This window comes from Ranitomeya variabilis, chromosome 6 (genome assembly GCF_051348905.1).
Source record: "Ranitomeya variabilis isolate aRanVar5 chromosome 6, aRanVar5.hap1, whole genome shotgun sequence".
Lineage (NCBI taxonomy): Eukaryota > Metazoa > Chordata > Amphibia > Anura > Dendrobatidae > Ranitomeya > Ranitomeya variabilis.
This window is the reverse complement of record NC_135237.1, coordinates 521,836,128-521,855,717: the sequence shown is the minus strand read 5'-3', so window position 1 is coordinate 521,855,717 and position 19,590 is coordinate 521,836,128. Positions and strand designations below refer to the sequence as shown.

The window sequence follows — 19,590 nt, the reverse complement described above, 5'->3', positions numbered from 1 at the left end:
ATGCTTTGGTCACTTTTGAATGTTGGTTGTGCTTTCACATTTGCGGTAGCATGAGACGGACTCTACAACCCACACAAGTGGCTCAGGTAGTGCACAGATGGGGGTTGTGTTCACAGCCCAACACCATGCAGGACGCTTGGCATTTGCCACAGAACACCAAGATTGGCAAATTTGCCACTGGCGCCCTGTGCTCTTCACAGATGAAAGCAGGTTCACACTGAGCACATGTGACAGACGTGACAGAATCTGGAGATGCCGTGGAGAGCGATCTGCTGCCTGTAACATCCTTCAGCATGACCGGTTTGGCAGTGGATGAGTAATGGTATGGGGTGGCATTTCTTTGGAGGGCCGCACAGCCCTCCATGTGCTCGCCAGAGGTAGCCTGACTGCCATTAGGTACTGAGATGAGATCCTCAGACCACTCATGAGACCATATGCTGGTGCGGTTGGCCCTGGGTTCCTCCTAATGCAGGACAACGCCAGACCTCATGTGGCTGGAGTGTGTCAGCAGTTCCTGCAAGATGAAGGCATTGAAGCTATGGACTGGCCCGCCCGTTCCCCAGACCTGAATCTGATTGAACACATCTGGGACATCATGTCTTGCACCATCCATCAACGTTACGTTGCGCCACAGACTGTCCAGGAGTCAGCGGATGCTTTAGTCCAGGTATGGGAGGAGATCCCTCATGAGACCATCAGCCGCCTCATCAGGAGCATGCCCAGGTGTTTTACGGAGGTCATACAGGCACGTGGAGGCCACACACACTACTGAGCATCTTTCCTTGTCTTGAGGCATTTCCACTGAAGTTGGATCAGCCTGTAACTTCATTTTCCACTTTGATTTTGAGCATCATTCCAACTCCAGACCTCCGTGGGATATTAGTTGTGATTTACATTGATCATTTTTAGGTTTTATTATTCTCAACACATTCCACTATGCAATGAATAAAGATTTACAACTGGAATATTTCATTCAGTAATATCTAGGATGTGGTATTTTAGTGTTCCCTTTATTTTTTTTTTGAGTAGTGTATTTGTTGCTGAAGTGATTTCATTTTGCCTGTTTCCATAGAACTAAAATCCATATCTAGGATCCCCATAATAAAAAAAAGCACAAGCCAGATCGGTAAGGACCAGGACAACCCAGACAACTCCTACTGTGGCCGGATCTCTCAGTTATAAGTGAACAAGTATATCGCATTGTGTCAAATGCCTCCAACATGTGGACAATCACGAATCCCATCAGTGATCCGACGCCATCACGAGGGTCTCAAAATCTGAGCTACAAATTTCCCATCTGTGCCTTCATCCTCATCAGGTTCAGAAGACTCTCTGTAACTGATTAATAAGTGGCAGAAAACTCTCCTTAGCTAAGATCGCTTTCATCGCAGATTTTCTGCATGCGATGGTCACCAGCAGAGGAGACAGGAACACAAGGGGAATCTATTTTTTATACCATTATGTGCATTTGAAAGCATTGTTGAAAATTAGTAAAATATGGCCGATTCCTTCAAGGCTGCCGTACTACAATATACAGACAGCTATGACACTGATTCTAGAAAAAAACAACATTTTTAGAATTCCGCACAGCTCCTTTACGTGTGAGACCAGCAGGAGAGACTTTATTTCTTTTTCTTTAAATAAGAAGAAAAGATTAGTGAGAAGTAAACACAGCGAGTCTCCGGTGTCTTGTGATCCATAACTCTCAGACTAATGGCTATGTAAATATTTACCTATCACTTCATATATGAAACAGTACAAATGTCACATTGTGGCTATTGTCTTGGATCAGGTCATTTTTTTTTCACACTTAGGGCAGGTGCAGACAAGTGTATTTGCGATCCGAGTGCCATCCGACAAATCATCGGATCACACCCGGACCCATGTTATGCTATTGCAATGTGCACATGTCTAGACTCAGTGCATGCCGCAGTTTGATCAGATATTGTGATTGTACTCTTCCATGCAAGTCAGTGCGTCCGTGGAAAACATCGAACTGCGCTTGGATGGCATCTGAGTGCAGTCTGATTTCCATGGACTGACAGAATGGAGAAGATGGAAAAAACTTTTTCTCCATCTTCTGCTTATCTGAGAAAATCTGATCAAACTTTGCACTATGCCACCGGCGATGGCACCAATATACACTCACCGTTCATTCTTCCAGCAACCCACACCATTCTGATGAAGGTCCTGATGTAAGACCGAAACGTCAATATCGCTTTGCATATATTCGATTGCATGAATAAACTTCTCTTCCGAGTGTCATTTATATAATCGATCTTGAATCTCTGGAATGAGAGACACTATGGTCACCTGTACCTGCCCTAAATTGATTGTTCAGTTCACAAAACCTACCGCTTTCTGAAATAATAGGGGAAGTGGTCCCTGCTCAGGATCCTCCTCTCATGGTGAAGAGCGGTTACATAGAGTGTTTATCGCCCTGGAGGACCTGTCCTGTCTTACATTGAGTAGACAACTTATTGAATGGACATTGTCTAATGCCTAATTTCCCCTGTAGGGGCGCTGCAAGAAAACTCAACACTTACTGACAGGTTTTCCTATGGATTGCACAAGAGGGAAACCTTGTAATCTGTTAATAATCACGAACACTATAAAAAAGGAACATTTGAAAATAATAATAGTGCGCCGATCTCGGACTCCCTCCCTTTGATGTGGGCTCCGGCGCTGAGCCCACATCTTTTCTGGCACATATCAGCTATTTTGAACAGCTGAGGTGTGCCTCTAACAGCCACGGGTGGAATCGTGATCCACCCACAGCTGTTAACTAGTTAAATGCCGCTGTCAATCTCTTGACAGCGGCATTTAACGCGCGCTTCCAGCAAGCGCGCCGGAAATCCCTCCCATCGGTGACCCCATCACGTGATTGTGGGTCACCGATGGGTTGGCATGACAAACAGATGTCTCCAGTAGTGATGGGCGAGTAGCATTGTTGCTCGGGTCTCCCCAAGCACGCTCGGGTGATCTCCGAGTATTTTGGCATGCTCGGAGATTTAGTTTTCGTTACCTCAGCTGCATGATTTGCGGCTGCTGGACAGCCTGATTACATGTGGGAATTCCCTAACAAACAAGCAATCCTCACATGTATTCAGCCTGTCTAGCAGCTGTAAATCATGCAGCTGAGACTACGAAAATGTAATCTCCGAGCACTAACAAATACTTGGAGATCACCCGAGCATGCTCGGGGAGACCCAAGCAAAGAGTATACTTGCTCATCACTAGTCTCCAGCAGACCTCTATGGTTATCGTGCCACCTGGTGGTCGGCGCTCATAGCAAGTGAGCAATTCAGCTACATACAGGCGATCTGTTCATTGCCTGTATGTAGCAGAGCCAATCGGATTATGGCAGCTTCTAGTCTCCCACGGAGACTATTGAAGCATGCCAAAAGTTTAAAAAAAAATTTAGGATTATCCCTCTTCCACCAAACTTTACAGCTGGCACATTGTAGTCAGGCGGGTAACGTTCTCCTGGCATTCACCAAACCAAACTCGTCCATCAGATGCTAGAGAGAGAAGCATGATCCATCACTGCACAGAAAACATTTCCACTGCTCCAAAGTCCGGTGGTGGCAGCTTTACACCACTCCATCCAATGCATTGTGCTTGGTGATGTAAGGCTTGTATGCAGCTAGTCAGCCATGGGAACTTATGAAGCTCCCGGCAGGGGTCACAGTGTTTGTGCTGATGCTATTACCAGTGGAGGTTTAAACTTAATGTATGAGAATAATGGCACCTGCGAAGGATCTAGTGCAGGCGCGTAACTCCATGCACAAATGGATAGTCCTGGTCTCACCATGCTATCCAGGAATAACGTTGCTTGCAGCAGATGTCAGCCAAGGGAGCAGGTCACAGAGTAGAGTGATCTGTCCATCACTGGCCTCCGACGTTCTCAGTGGAATCTTAGTCCTTGAACTTGGGACTGCTGCATGCACATATATACCTTGACAAAGGCCTAAAGGGCCAAAACGTTGGTTTTTCTGAGATCATCTGTCTACCAATGGGTCCTTGAATAAAAATTTCTATTTAATATCATTTTGAGTAATTTTTCCGAATACTGGAAGGAGGCCGACGCTGGTAGGAGAAGGCGGCTGGAGAAACCGGAGAGCTGTAAGTTTCGGCCAAGCGTCTGAACTTGCATAAGAATGCGCTGATGGATAATGAGATGATGGAGACACGGAATTATAAAATGAAGATCTGGAAGCCATTATTACAGGTACTTTACTGCGATGACCTTACTTTACTGATGACAGGTTCCCTTAGGCCTGTTCCTGATGACACATTTTGCAGAAAAAAAACGATCCCCATAAGAAGCCCTATGAGTTAAATATAATAAAGTATACAGCATATATATATGTGAGTGGGCTGAAAGTGAAGCAATAATCCACATGTCAGCACTCCACTGTATAGCTGCTCATTAGAGGAAACCATCTTGAATAGAGAAGCCATCAGTACATTGCAGCATGTGGCAGATACGTGTAATTTGTGCATCTGGGTCCTGCAGCAGAAAGTGCAGCTGGAAATCACGATAAGTGAGAACCTCTTATGTTATTTGATCAAATCTTGGCAATACACAAAAATAATTTCGCCGCTCCATTGCCCTCCAGCAGAATTAAGTGGTGCGCCGCTCGGAGAAGGAAAGCAGCGTGTGATTATCTGTGCGCAGAACATACCGGGAGGACTCGGGGCTGTATGTGCCGATTCTACACCCTGTGGTTATTCTGCTGAAACGAGGGCACGTCCTGCTGCTGTAAATAATATGCTGCCAACAATAGAAACTTTTCTTTACTAAAGTGTCGGCCCGGTTTAGCGGGGGCCCTCATCTTGTACAGCGCCTGTTTCCTTCCCCGATGAGTAATTGACAAGTGAAGCACATAGGTGAGGAACATAATATGGGATGCATCAAGCAGACTGCTGATCGAAAGTCTCTACGAAGGAAAGAAGAAAAAAAACACATTCAGGAAGAGAATTACACGATTCATGGCTCTGTTCACACTCGTGTCATGGCTTACGATTGGTCAAGGATCATGATTCCTGGATTGAGAAGTATTGATTCTAATGAGAACCATCAGAGTTCTAGTATTTACAGCAAGAATAGCTTTGAAGACTCCATTCATGGTCCTCAGCTCATGGCCAAGGTAGAGATTGGTGACCCTCGCTCTGGAGGACCTGTTCTGTCTCGCTTTACAAGACATAATATCGAAGTGGTGACATTATAGGGAAATTCAATACTTAAAGGGGCATTTTCAAGTTTTAATGTTATCCGATATCCACGGGATAGAGGATAAGTCTCCGATCGCTGGCGCTTCAACCACTTTGGACCCCACCAATCCTGAAGAGCTTGGGCTGAATGGAGTGGAGGTCGATTATACCCACTACTGGTACATTAATTTTTAATGAGATAGACGAAGCACAAACCATAATGTCAAAGCTAAGTATAATGAAGTGAGCTTAGTCTTCTCGGTTTCTGCCTATGCAGAGCACAACAGCCTATGGCAAACTCATCTTAAATGCCGTGAGCAAGATGAGAGAACATGAGCAAAGTAATAAATAAAGACAATATCAAATATGGAGTGCATATGGTTTAATACTGTCTTCGTTGATTACTAAGAGCTTTTTTTATTATTTTTACACTTTTTCTAACCACAATTAAGGTTAGGATTAGGTGTCACACACCTGTCTCAGGTCCGGGCTATGCTCCCTTCACCCCCATCTGCTGAACTCTGTTGTGCCCTACCATGTCAGGCTTTACAAGTGGCCCAGCGTGCCCCAAAGCGATTTACTGGTCAGTAGAACTTGGGGGCTCAGTTCTCCTTTTATATCTTTTACTAAATAGTAGATTTTTATTTTATCATTATATGTTATTGCTTTTAACCCCTTGTTGTCTAAAGGTGAATTGAAAGTACAAACACTGATGTGCTGAGAGTTACCACATCGTATATTTGTGGTCCGATCACAAGGAGTTCCTTTCAAAGCCTTTGTTTCTGTTGGAAAAGGAAATGCGTTGTACAAGTCCTTCCTTCCTTGTGAAATAAGCATTTCCTATTTTTGCTTTAACCAACTGCAGCAAAAAATGATTGAGAAATATCTGAGCGTTCAGTGGCCCTTTGACCCACATTTCCTGTAATGGTCAATACTTTTTTATTGAGTAGGTCCTCACACTACTGATTGAACATTATTATTTATTATGCTTTGCTTATAGAGCGCCATCATATTCTGCACTGCTTTACAGACATTAACGGCACTGTCCCCATTGGGGCTCACAATCTACATTGTGACTTGGGTAGTGAGAGAGAGCTGACACTTCAACCTCCATTGAAGTAGGGCCTCCTGCCATGAACAGGTAATTACAGCAGAGATCTGTTCTGAGAGTCTAGAATTCATATACTTAGAGGTGAAGAAGTACACTTCTGAATCAAGAACATTCTCTGTTCCAAAAATTGTCTCAGACTTTCTGGAGCCAGTGGTCAGTGATGAATATGGCGGTTCGCATCGATCCAATATTCATGGGAGATACATTTTCGACATCAAAGCGAAGGGACAAACATAACACATTCACTCTCATCACCATAAAGCCATTTTAACCCCTCCAACTTAGTGTACAGATGGATGATGCTATTCATGCCATGTTCTCTATAGAAAGGGAAAATCATGATAGGAATCTTGATAGCTATATCTCTAACCTGAGACCTCTAAGGTGAAGAAATCCTAAAAGTTGGGGATCTCATAAAATTTTAAAAGCCCTAGCACATTTCACGACCAGCCCCCATATGAGCTCACCAAGGGGAGGTACGTAAGCGTAACCTTGATCTATAAAAAATCTGAGTTTGGGTTTTGGCCATTTGACAGTCCTGGAAGGTACAGCTTGCTGTAGTTCTGTCCATTTTCCCAAAGAGTACCTCCTTTCGCTAACCTCTGAGCCATTTCCATGACACAGATTTAGTACTTTTCTTTAGTTATCCCATTTCTTTCATGTAATTGTATATACTGTATTGTTTCGTTACCAATTTGTATCATCTTTGTGTATTTTTTATAAACACTGCCTACATTTCTGAATGAAATATATAAAATGTAATAGCTCCACTCCTCTTGCTCTGTAAACCGCACCCCTTAAGCCTCATGAGGGGTGTCCAATCAGCCTGTATAATGATTGGTGGTGGCAGATAGTAGTTCCTTTTGTTGTGGATTTGGCAGTGATCATATCGAGGTATATATATGTAAGGGGGTACAAAGACTGTATTGTGCCTCCAAGCACAGCCCGTTTCCATTTTAGCGAATGTTGCTTGTATTACTTTGTATAGTTCTTAATGCTGTTTAATGTACTACTGTATGCATAGTTTTGCCCTATAATGCTTCTAAAACTTACATTATACATTGTATTTTAGGGAAAGCTTAGTACTCTTATTAGCCCACTAGAGGGTGCATGTTAGGACTATATAGTGATAGTACAGCAAATAGTTAATTTAGGAGGGGCCAGCTGTGGATAACACAGGAGCGTTTCCTGAAAGTGGATAGTAGAGTCAGGGAGCCCAGGCAGCTCAGTAGGGCCTAAGAGCCTGGGCCACACAGTGGGCCCCGTAATGTTGAAAGATAGAAGCCCAATCATCTGAGGCCAGAGAATCAGAAATTGCAGCAGCACAGGAACGCAGGTGGCTCTAGCATGTGGCAGCTTTCTACGTGGGCACATGCCCTTATGTCTGTTGTGAAGCGGACAGGGGAATTGCCTAAGAGTAGTGAAGGTGGACAGGGAGCACGCTGCAGTATCGGTCAAGATGGTACGAGATGGGAATGTGCTGAAGGGCGTGAAGGGCGGTTTTGATGCATTTTCCTCTCTTAATGTATCCATGGCTGTGTTGTTATACACAAACAATCCAGTCCCTAATTTGGCGCATATGTGAGAATTTAGCTGGACTGTATGAAGTATTAGAACGTATGTATTGAGCTTTTCACAAGCCTCACCCTCTTTTAGTCACCACAAGAGAACTTGATGTTTTTTTCACTAATACAGTGAGGCCAGGGACGGACACAGGGACGGCAGAGAAAAATCATATCCAAAAAAAAATGTGCACGAATGCCCCCTGCATGAATGCTTCCCCAAGCTATGTCCTGATTCTGCTCTGAAGCATTACAATGAAACCCTGCAAAGTGCCCTGGAAGAAGCTGCACCTCCTATACATAGAACAACTCGGCACAGACGGCGACAACCGTGGCACACGCTGCAAACACGTTTCCTGCAGCGGTGCTCCAGGTGCGCCGAACGTCTGTGGAGAAAATCTAATCTGCCCGAAGATTTCATCCATTATAAGTTCATGTTAAAAACATACAACTCTGCCCTTCACCTCTCCAAACAAACCTATTTCAACACCCTCATCACCTCGCTGTCCAATAACCCTAAACGTCTCTTTGACACTTTCCGGTCCCTACTCAACCCAAGAGAGCAGGCCCCAACCACAGATCTCCACGCTGACGATCTGGCCAATTACTTCAAAGAAAAAATTGACCACATTCGACAGGAAATCATTTCCCAATCTCTTCATACCAAGCACTGTCCTCCCTCCCCCACTGCATCTAGTTCACTCTCTGACTTTGAACCAGTTACAGAAGAAGAAGTAAGCAGGCTCCTTGCATCTTCTCGCCCGACCACTTGCACCAGCGACCCCATTCCGTCGCATCTCCTCCAGTCCCTTTCCCCGGCTGTCACCTCTCACCTAACAAAAATATTCAACCTTTCCCTCACTTCCGGTATTTTTCCCTCCTCATTTAAGCATGCCATCATACATCCACTACTTAAAAAGCCCTCCCTCGATGAAAATTGTGCCGCTAATTATAGACCTGCCTCTAATCTTCCCTTCATCTCTAAACTCCTGGAACGCCTGGTCCACTCCCGTCTTACCCGCTATCTCTCAGATAATTCTCTTCTCGACCCTCTTCAATCTGGTTTCCGCTCTTTACACTCTACTGAAACTGCCCTCACTAAAGTCTCTAATGACCTACTAACAGCTAAATCTAATGGTCACTATTCCATGCTAATTCTCTTGGATCTCTCCGCAGCATTCGACACTGTGGATCATCAGCTCCTCCTCACTATGCTCCGCTCCATCGGCCTCAAGGACACCGTTCTCTCTTGGTTCTCCTCCTATCTCTCTGGCCGATCCTTCACTGTTTGTTTTGCTGGTTCCTCCTCCTCTCACCTTCCCCTTACTGTTGGGGTTCCTCAAGGATCAGTCCTAGGCCCCCTCCTCTTCTCTTTGTATACTGCCCCTATTGGACAAACAATCAGTAGATTTGGGTTCCAGTACCATCTCTATGCTGACGACACCCAATTATATACCTCTTCTCCTGTTATCACGCCGACCTTTTTAGAAAACACCAGTGATTGTCTTACCGCTGTCTCTAACATCATGTCCTCCCTCTATCTGAAACTGAACCTGTCAAAAACTGAACTCCTCGTGTTCTCTCCCTCTACAAACCTACCTTTGCCCGACATTGCCATCTCTGTGTGCGGTTCCACCATTACTCCAAAGCAACATGCCCGCTGCCTTGGAGTCATCCTTGATTCCGAGCTTTCATTCACCCCCCACATCCGATCACTGGCTCGCTCTTCTTATCTGCATCTCAAAAACATTTCCAGAATTCGCCCTTTTCTTACTTTCGACTCTGCAAAAACTCTTACTGTCTCACTTATTCATTCTCGTCTGGACTATTGTAACTCTCTACTAATTGGCCTACCTTTTACCAGACTCTCCCCGCTCCAATCTGTCCTGAATGCTGCTGCCAGGATCATATTCCTCGCCAACCGTTACACCGATGCCTCTACCTTGTGCCAGTCATTACACTGGCTACCCATCCAATCCAGAATCCAGTACAAAACTACTACCCTCATCCACAAAGCACTCCATGGCTCAGCACCACCCTACATCTCCTCTCTGGTCTCAGTCTACCAACCTACCCGTGCCCTCCGATCTGCTAATGACCTCAGGTTAGCATCCTCAATAATCAGAACCTCCCACTCCCGTCTCCAAGACTTTACACGTGCGGCGCCGATTCTTTGGAATGCACTACCTAGGTTAATACAATTAATCCCCAATCCCCACAGTTTTAAGCGTGCACTAAAAACTCATTTGTTCAGATTGGCCTACCGCCTCAACGCATTAACCTAATTATCCCTGTGTGGCCTATTAATAAAAAACAACAACATAATCACGTTCCTCCATCATGTTCTCATACACTTTATGCAGTTAATAGCCTCTGTGTCTGTACTGTTACATACTTAGGCAGTTAACTGGTTCATGCAGCTTTACATGAACACCCGAGCCTTACACTATGGCTGGTCCAAATAACTAAAGCAATTGTTACCATCCACCTCTTGTGTCTCCCCTTTTCCTCATAGATTGTAAGCTTGCGAGCAGCAGGGCCCTCATTCCTCCTGGTATCTGTTTTGAACTGTGATTTCTGTTATGCTGTAATGTCTGTTGTCTGTATAAGTCCCCTCTATAAGTTGTAAAGCGCTGCGGAATATGTTGGCGCTATATAAATAAAATTATTATTATTATTATTATTATGTGCCATTTATAATACTGGTGTTATCTAAGATGGCAAATGGGTCTTTGGGCCTCCTCAGGCACTTTGGTCCATTTAGGGTCTATGGACCCCTGCAACCTCTGCTTCATCATCTTATATACGGTATGTAGCAAATCCTGTAAAACTTGGATGTGATCTGTGCCACATAATGTCATGAATTAAGGGAGTAAGAGACTAGAAAAAAGGATCGGACACATTGTAAACAACATGCCCGATCCTTATTTCACTTGGCACCTCCTCCCATTGGGAAATAGTCAGCATAAACCCCATAGACATTAATTGGCTGTCCGGCAAAAATGATCTGGTCGGCCAACGTTCATTAAATGTGTATGGTTACCTTTAGATCATAACTCCAAATAGAAGAAAACTGGACACGTTCGCGGCCCCATAAAAAACGATAATTCTACCTGGTGCCTGGTTCCGAGAAGAAGATCGTCCATCCATGGTCCTAGCCATACAGTGTTATCAGCTGCATCCAACGGAGTTGGTAATCGATCTTCTGACGAACATATATAGTGTGAAGAGATAACGCCATTATAAGAGAGGGGTTGTTGTAGGACACCCATGAAATGTGACGCCTGAACGATGTAGAAAGTTACTGATTGGCTGCTCTTAGGAAATCCATGAGGATCTTTATCTTATTTCTTTCTGTTGTTAATTATTTGCTGTCCGGTATAATGATTAATGGAATTTGATAAAGTTGTTTACTGTAATCTAAGCACAGTACCGAGTTGAAATGATGCCAGCTCTGTAACCTGCATTTGCAATGTGACAGGTTTACTGTACGACCTATCACCAAACAACAGGAGCTGATCTGCAGCACCCGGCAGTGGCTGCTACCCATGACCAGAGCGGTGCAGTGCTGCTAGACCTGCTGATCAATGAGAGTGCCTGGTGTCAGATCCCCACCGATCTAATATTGATGACTTATCATACAGATGCAATATCCTACGCTTGGAGAACCCCTTTAGATAATGTTGTAGGTCTAAAGGGCTCCTGAAGAAGGTACCTAGCTGTGCTACAGAACAAAACATGGAGAACAAAAAGAGGAGAAGAGAACTGTCTGAGGTCTTGAGAAACAAAATTGTTGAAAAATATCAACGATCACAATATACCAATTTTTCGCAAGAGACAGGTCCCTTTTAAACTGTAATGCATCTGTGGGCTGTTCAGGCCATCGGGCTTGAGGCACTGAATTCAGAGTTGCCAACATGACATTTTATTTTTCCTGGACAGCTTATAAAAAAAAATCATGGTCAGACAATCTGTTTTACGGACACATTGAAAACCATAATAATCCATTATGATTGTAAGTGACACATATACACAGCCCGGAATTAACTGGAGTTAATAGCTCCACACTTCTGTGCTGTGTAATATACACTGCTCAAAAAAATAAAGGGAACACTTAAACAACAGAATATAACTCCAAGTAAATCAAATATTGTGAAATCAAACTGTCCACTTAGGAAGCAACACTGATTGACAATCAATTTATCATGCTGTTGTTCAAATGGAATAGACAACAGATGGAAATTATTGGCAATTATCAAGACACCCCCTATAAAGGAGTGGTTTTGCAGGTGGGGACCACAGACCACATCTCAGTCAGTACCAAAGCTTTCTGGCTGATGTTTTGGTCACTTTTGAATGTGGGTTGTGCTTTCACACTCGTGGTAGCTTGAGACGGACTCTACAACCCGCACAAGTGGCTCAGGTAGTGCAGCTCATCCAGGATGGCACATCAATGCGAGCTGTGGCAAGAAGGTTTGCTGTGTCTGTTACCGTAGTGTCCAGAGGCTGGAGCCGCTACCAGGAGACAGGCCAGTACACCAGGAGACGTGGAGGGGTCCATAAGAGGACAACAACCCAGCAGCAGGAGCGCTATCTCCGCCTTTGTGCAAGGAGGAACAGGAGTAGCACTGCCAGAGCCCTGCAAAATGACCTCCAGCAGGCCACAAATGTGCATGTGTCTGCACAAACGGTTAGAAACCGACTCCATGAGGATGGTCTGAGTGCCTGACGTCCACAGATGGGGGTTGTGCTCACAGCCCAACACCTTGCAGGACGCTTGGCATTTGCCACAGAACACCAGGATTGGCAAATTCGCCACTGGCGCCCTGTGCTCTTCACAGATGAAAGCAGGTTCACACTGAGCACATGTGACAGACGTGACAGAGTCTGGAGATGCCGTGGAGAGCGATCTGCTGCCTGCAACATCCTTCAGCATGACCGATTTGGCAGTGGGTCAGTAATGGTGTGGGGTGACGTTTCTTTGGAGGGCCGCACAGCCCTCCATGTGCTCGCCAGAGGTAGCCTGACTTCCATTAGGTACTGAGATGAGATCCTCAGACCCCTTGTGAGACCATATGCTGGTGCGGTTGGCCCTGGGCTCTTCCTAATGCAGGACAATACCAGACCTCATGTGGCTGGAGTGTGACAGCAGTTCCTGCAAGATGAAGGCATTGAAGCTATGGACTGGCCCGCCCGTTCCCCAGACCTGAATCCGATTGAGCTCATGTGGGATATCATGTCTCACTCCATCCACCAACGTCACGCTGCACCACAGCTGTCTAGAAGTTGGTGGATGCTTTAGCCCAGGTTTCGGAGGAGATCCCTCAGGAAACCATCTGCCACGTCATCAGGAGCATGCCCAGGCATTGTAGGGAGGTCATACAGGCACGTGGAGACCACACACCATACTGAGCATCTTTTCCTTGTCTTGAGGCATTTCCACTGAAGTTGGATCAGCCTGCAATTTGATTTTCCACTTTGATTTTGAGCACCATTCCAACTCCAGACCTCCATGGGATATTAGTTGTGATTTACATTGATCATTTTTAGTTTTACTATTCTCAACGCATTCTACTATATAATGAATAAAGATTTACAACTGGAATATTTCATTCAGTTATATCTAGAATGTGGGATTTTAGTGTTCCCTTTATTTTTTGAGCAGTGTATATTCAGCCATTATTTAGGCTGTACACTCTGGTTGACAGAGCCTGTGGACTCTGGTCATTTGACCCCGATGACATCACAGGTCCTTCTGCACTTCTATGTTGGTGCTTAAAACCAGAGCAACGAACCAGGAAAACCACCAGAAAGTATACCAGTTCAAGGGTAATTAATATTATGCCTTTATTTTAAACAAGTGGCAAATGATTACATAAAATATGCATAAAATGATGAATAAAAATTTTTTTTTACACAAAAAAATATACAAAAAATATACAAAAAAATGCGCAAGAGCAGGATAAAATCATAGTAGTTCCCAGCAAGGAAATAACCCCAGATATCACATTACAGGGCTTTTTACTTCAGCTGTGCATATCAATTGAGCCAATGAAAAAAAACAGGTGCTAATTAGTAAAAATTATTTAAAAATATAAAAAATTACAAATTTGCAACAATTGAAGAAGTGCTACTGTGCATAAATGAATTTGTTTATAAAAATATATATATATAAGATGAATAAATAAAGTGCCAAAGTGCCATGACCAAGATTAGGGTCAGATACTGTGCACACCACACCAATCATGTGAGGATATGTGCAACGAAAATTGAGATAGCACAGCGATATATAAATCTCTCATATACCTGTGGGGTGAGCTGGGTCCTGTATCTGCGCACACCCGATGCGCGTTTTGGAGCACTGTCCTTCGTCAGGGGGGTGAGACCTAATCTTGGTCATGGCACTTTGGCACTTTATTTATTCAGCTTATATATATATATATTTTTATAAACAAATTCATTTATGCACAGTAGCACTTCTTCAATTGTTGCAAATTTGTAATTTTTTACATTTTTAAATAATTTTCACTAATTAGCACCTGTTTTTTTGCATTGGCTCAATTGATATGCACAGCTGAAGTAAAAATCCCTGTAATGTCATATCTGGGGTTATTTCCTTGCTGGGAACTACTATGATTTTATCCTGCTCTTGCGCATTTTTTTGTATATTTTTTGTAGATTTTTTAGTGTAAATTTTTTTTTTTATTCATCATTTTTTGCATATTTTATGTAATCATTTGCCACTTGTTTAAAATAAAGGCATAATTTTAATTACCCTTGAACTGGTATACTTTCTGGTGGTTTTCCTGGTTCGTTGCTCTGGTTTTAGTCTCTTCGTTGACAGTGTTTCCACTGTTTATCTTCACAGCGCACCCTATTTAGTGGTTTCTGTATGGTACTGATATAGTGATATTTTATGTGATTTATATATATCTTTGGGTGTGCTGTGGTATTTAATTTAATTTTATCCATATGTTGGTGCTTGCATATGATTGGTTAGCGTCATTCAGGAGGCAGAAGTACACACTCCCAGTGAAAACTCTGATAACACTCACTTGGACTTAAGTAAAGTTAACTCATTAGGTGCCAATTCATTTGATTGCTAATATGGTCACAACTGAGAGGTGAAAATTAGGGGAAAAAAAATTATTCTTTGTCCAACTCAACATGTAAAATTTTGTGAAAGGTCATTTTTATCATCGATATTCTCAGGGGTAAAAAGAACAGCAGTGGCCACCATAACAAGTATGATATTTTCTCATTATTTCTATTAAAAATATGTTATGTTTGATCTACTGGATTATTTTTTGTTCATGTCTGCTTGTCAGTCCACCCCGCCCTGGACTCAGCCCTTACATGTTACTTTACAGAACAGCTACTTATGATTGATGAATCTGCCTGTGCAGTTCCTGTTTCCTAGCTCACGTTTTTCTTTTTTTATTCTCCATTTACTGGAAAATCCAGTATAGCACATTTGCGGTTTTAGCTCACTGCCATTTGATACTCTTTTTTTATTCTTAGGGGATGCATACATTAATGATTAGACATAAAGTTGAAATCTGATTGACAATGAAAGGTAATGTATTTCTTCAAGGCCGAGCAAGGTCAGCGCTGCACTCTGCTATATTTGGTGAGACTTGTGTGCTGACATAGCAAAGGGGCAAATCCTGCACCACAACCAACGTAACTCCGCTTTCTAAGAGCCCTGAATGAAAAATCTCTGTATATCTAGGTATGCTGGATGTTCACGAACATATTCACTCAGTTACTACCTCTTTAGTAGCAGACATATTGGTTCTTACCAGTAAGGCTGCCGTCACACTAGCAGTATTTGGTCAGTATTTTACATCAGTATTTGTAAGCCAAAACCAGGAGTGGAACAATTAGAGGAAAAGTATAATAGAAACATATGCACCACTTCTGTATTTATCACCCACTCCTGGTTTTGGCTTACAAATACTGATGTAAAATACTGACCAAATACTGCTAGTGTGACGGCAGCCTAAGAAAGAGGAACGTATAAAAACTCTGCCTGTAGGAGGATGACACAGTGAGAAGACTTAGGCTATGTTCACACGTTGCATTTTTTTTCAGAAGCTAAAACCTCTTCTCATCAACGTGAAACACTGCGTTGAAGACCCCCATTTGTTAGTGTTTTTGGTGCATTTTTTTGCAGATCACTTGTGTGACTTCTCTAAAGTGCATGTTTAGTAAAGTTAATTTTATTCACCAGAAACACCTCAAAAACACAAGGTGTGAACATAACCTTATACTTTCTAGTATTTCTTTTATTTATTATTTTTAAATTTATCAAAAAGGCTTTTTACACATCACCCAGATCCAGAGTAAAAGCAAAGTCTTCCTTTCCTCATCCTCCACAAGTTAAAACTGCTTTTGGTGCACATATAAATGTAATATATTCAGGAACTTCCCTGATACTCATGCTGCGTAAGAGGGAACTACTCAGTGGTTCTGCTTTATTATCATTATGCCAGAACTATAGGTTTTGGAACTTCCATTCCCTCAATTCTCAGCATGCATTGCACCTGTCATTATCCAATGCCTTGCCTGCCCTGAACTCAAAGCCTGCCTCCCTTTTATGTCTGTATGTAGTCTTACAGACAGGAGAGCAAGAACAGAAAAATTCTCTCCGCTGCCTGTTGTCAAGTATAATCCATCTGTGCTACTAGAGATGGATTATACTTGACAACAGGCAGCGGACAGCAAGTTATACCCAACTGTCTGGCATTATAAAGTGTTTTTTTTTTTGAGGAACAAAAATATAATTTTGTGATTTGCAGATTGTATTTAGTTGCCTGCCAAAATCTATTTGCTGATTGATCTCTTTATCACCGTAATATCATGACCCCAGTACATGTTGCCTAGAGTTATTGTAGGCGACAATAAATACACTTTCCTAATAAATACTATTTACTGATCCTTAGAGAAGGATCCTCTGACCAACGGGCCTCATACACAATAGATAGCCGATGGCCGAACAAGGGTTTGGCCAGTCGTTTGGCCAACAGCCATCTCTGCAGACAGGAGTGCTCAATTTGCTGAGCGCTCCTGTGTTTTCTGTAGGAGAGACACTGTAGGACTCTGCCTTATCTCTTTGAGAACAAAACAATTGGTAATCCAGAATTGGACATGTCGGATCCTTATCTTCCCCATCATCATCTGTTTGTGGCCCCCATACACAGTAGACTATCTGTCAAGCCCTCTGTATTTATCGGGGCTTACTTAAATCATTTTTGTGAAGCAAATGGCAAACTCTTAAAGTAATTCTTAAAGGGATTGTGAAGGCTTGGGGCTTAAGCCTACCATTACTCTATGTGACTGCAGACTTGTGAATCATCACAGCATGCAGTGCGTGCTTTCAGGATTCTCCGATGCCGTTTTTGTGAGCAGATTTGCATACATGCGGTCACATGCCCACTAGACGTGCAATACAAGTGAATTCACTGAGGCTGGACACGTCTAGTTGGAATGCAGCCAGAAGTATATAAATTGTATAATTGCGGTCACATGACTGCCTGCATCGTAGAATCCTGACATCGTGTCCTGTGCTCGCTTAGAGGATTCAAAGTCTTCAATCACATAGAGTAACTGTAGAGTTGAGCCCTAAGCCTGGACAACCCCTTTAAGTGCTTTTTTTTGCTAGCATGCCTCCCCTCCTTATTTAGAATCTAGATTAAGTTGGTTCTATTGAATCTGAAAAAGCACTAACAGTTCAGTGGCTACAAATCTTTTTCAAAGGGTTATGTCTACAAATAGCTGTCGAGCAGACACCTTTAATTCCCCCTGACTTCCTATAGATATTCATGCTCGGATCAGCCAAGTGGATTCTCAATGGGGAGAAAGGAGCAAGCTGCTGTCGTGCTTCTCTAGTGGCAGCTTACTTCCCTGAGAACAATAGGATTGGGCATATTGAAATTCATCAGCCCGATCTTTTCTTCCCTTGACAATTACTTGCAGGTAATAAGAACCAACCAGACACATTAGATGGTCATCTATTTACACCAGAGTCGGCAGCCGCCATTAATCTAGCATTTATTGCCAGCGTTACACAGTAACAGACTGTAAGTGACAACCAATTACCGTACCTGTGAACCTAAATAGCATATTAATCTGCCTTGTTATACAGAGATGCCCCCTCTTTCCTCTGTTGGGGTCTCCGATTCTGTAATTTCTCCAGTACTGACATATTATAGTTTCTTCCCAATTCGGTACAATTGTGGTAGGACAAAGCTTTCCTAAGGAGCTGCAGTCTCTTACCTCGCTGCTTGTGTTACAGATCTCTCATTTAATTAAATATGGAATGGGTATTAAAAAGTTATTTCCTTCCATACAACATGTCATAAAAGTCAAAAATGATCCCATCATGCTGGCATAATGCTGAATTCTGCTACTAAAGCCAAGATTCTGCATTTGATTAAATGATCGTTCCATGTTTATGGATGTTACATAGCGCTGACTTGCTGCAATTTCAGGCCTCTATTTATTTCTGCACATTCTTTACGATTCTGAGAAACAGGCTGACTTTTTTGTGCTATTTCCAAACAGATGTGTATAGTGTAGTGATGGGCATAAAGTGTTGTACTCTGCAAAAAGGACGTTGCATGGACTGCTATGTGGGGGCATCATGAGACTTGGGGGTCATAATACTATTTGTAGGGCTGTGTGGAGGGTTGTGCTAGGGTCATTATACTGTGTGGAGGGTTGTGCTAGGGTCATTATACTGTGTGGAGGGTTGTGCTATGGTCATAATATTGTGTGGAGGGTTGTGCTAGGGTCATAATACTGTGTGGAGGGTTGTGCTAGGGTCATTATACTGTGTGAAAGGTTGTGCTAGGTTCATTATACTGTGTGGAGGGTTGTGCTAGGGTCATTATACTGTGTGGAAGGTAGTGCTAGGTTCATTATACTGTGTGGAGGGTTGTGCTAGTGTCATTATACTGTGTGGAGGGTTGTGCTAGGGTCATAATACTGTGTGGAGGGTTGTGCTAGGGTCATTATACTGTGTGGAGGGTTGTGCTAGAGTCATAATATTGTGTGGAGGGTTGTGCTAGGGTCATTATACTGTGTTGAGAGTTGTGCTAGGGTCATAATACTGTGTGGAGGGTTGTGCTAGAGTCATAATATTGTGTGGAGGGTTGTGCTAGGGTCATTATACTGTGTGGAGGGTTGTGCTAGGGTCATTATACTGTGTGGAGGGTTGTGCTAGGGTCATTATACTGTGTGGAGGGTTGTGCTAGGGTCATTATACTGTGTGGGGGGTTGTGCTAGGGTTATTACACCGTGTGGAAGGTTGTGCTAGGGTTATTACACTGTGTGGAAGGTTGTGCTAGGGTAATTATACTGTGTGGAGGGTTATGCTAGGGTCATTAAACTGTGTGGAGTGTTGTGCGGGGGCCATTATACTTTGTGAGGGGCCATTATACTGTCCGGAGGGCTGCCTCAGGGCCATCATACTAGGTTGGGGTCACTGTGGGGGTATCCTATTTTGTGGGTGGTACTGTAAGGTCATCACCCTATATGTGTGGAGGGTACTGAGGAGGAATTCACTGTGGGGTATCTTACTGTGTTTGGAGGGCATATTTGTTGGCATCATACTTTATGGGGGCCATGAAAGTGTGGGAACACTAAAGGGCTTCAGTAGGAGAAAAATTACTTTGGAAAAGCTGTGAGATATGCTCT

General features: G+C 43.2%; 1 protein-coding gene across 2 annotated transcripts in view; it reads right to left on the bottom strand.

The window, feature by feature from the left end:
- OXR1 (oxidation resistance 1) overlaps nucleotides 1–19,590 on the bottom strand; it is a 578,729-nt gene that overhangs the window by 133,791 nt on the left and 425,348 nt on the right. The gene's annotated exons all lie outside the window — the stretch shown is intronic.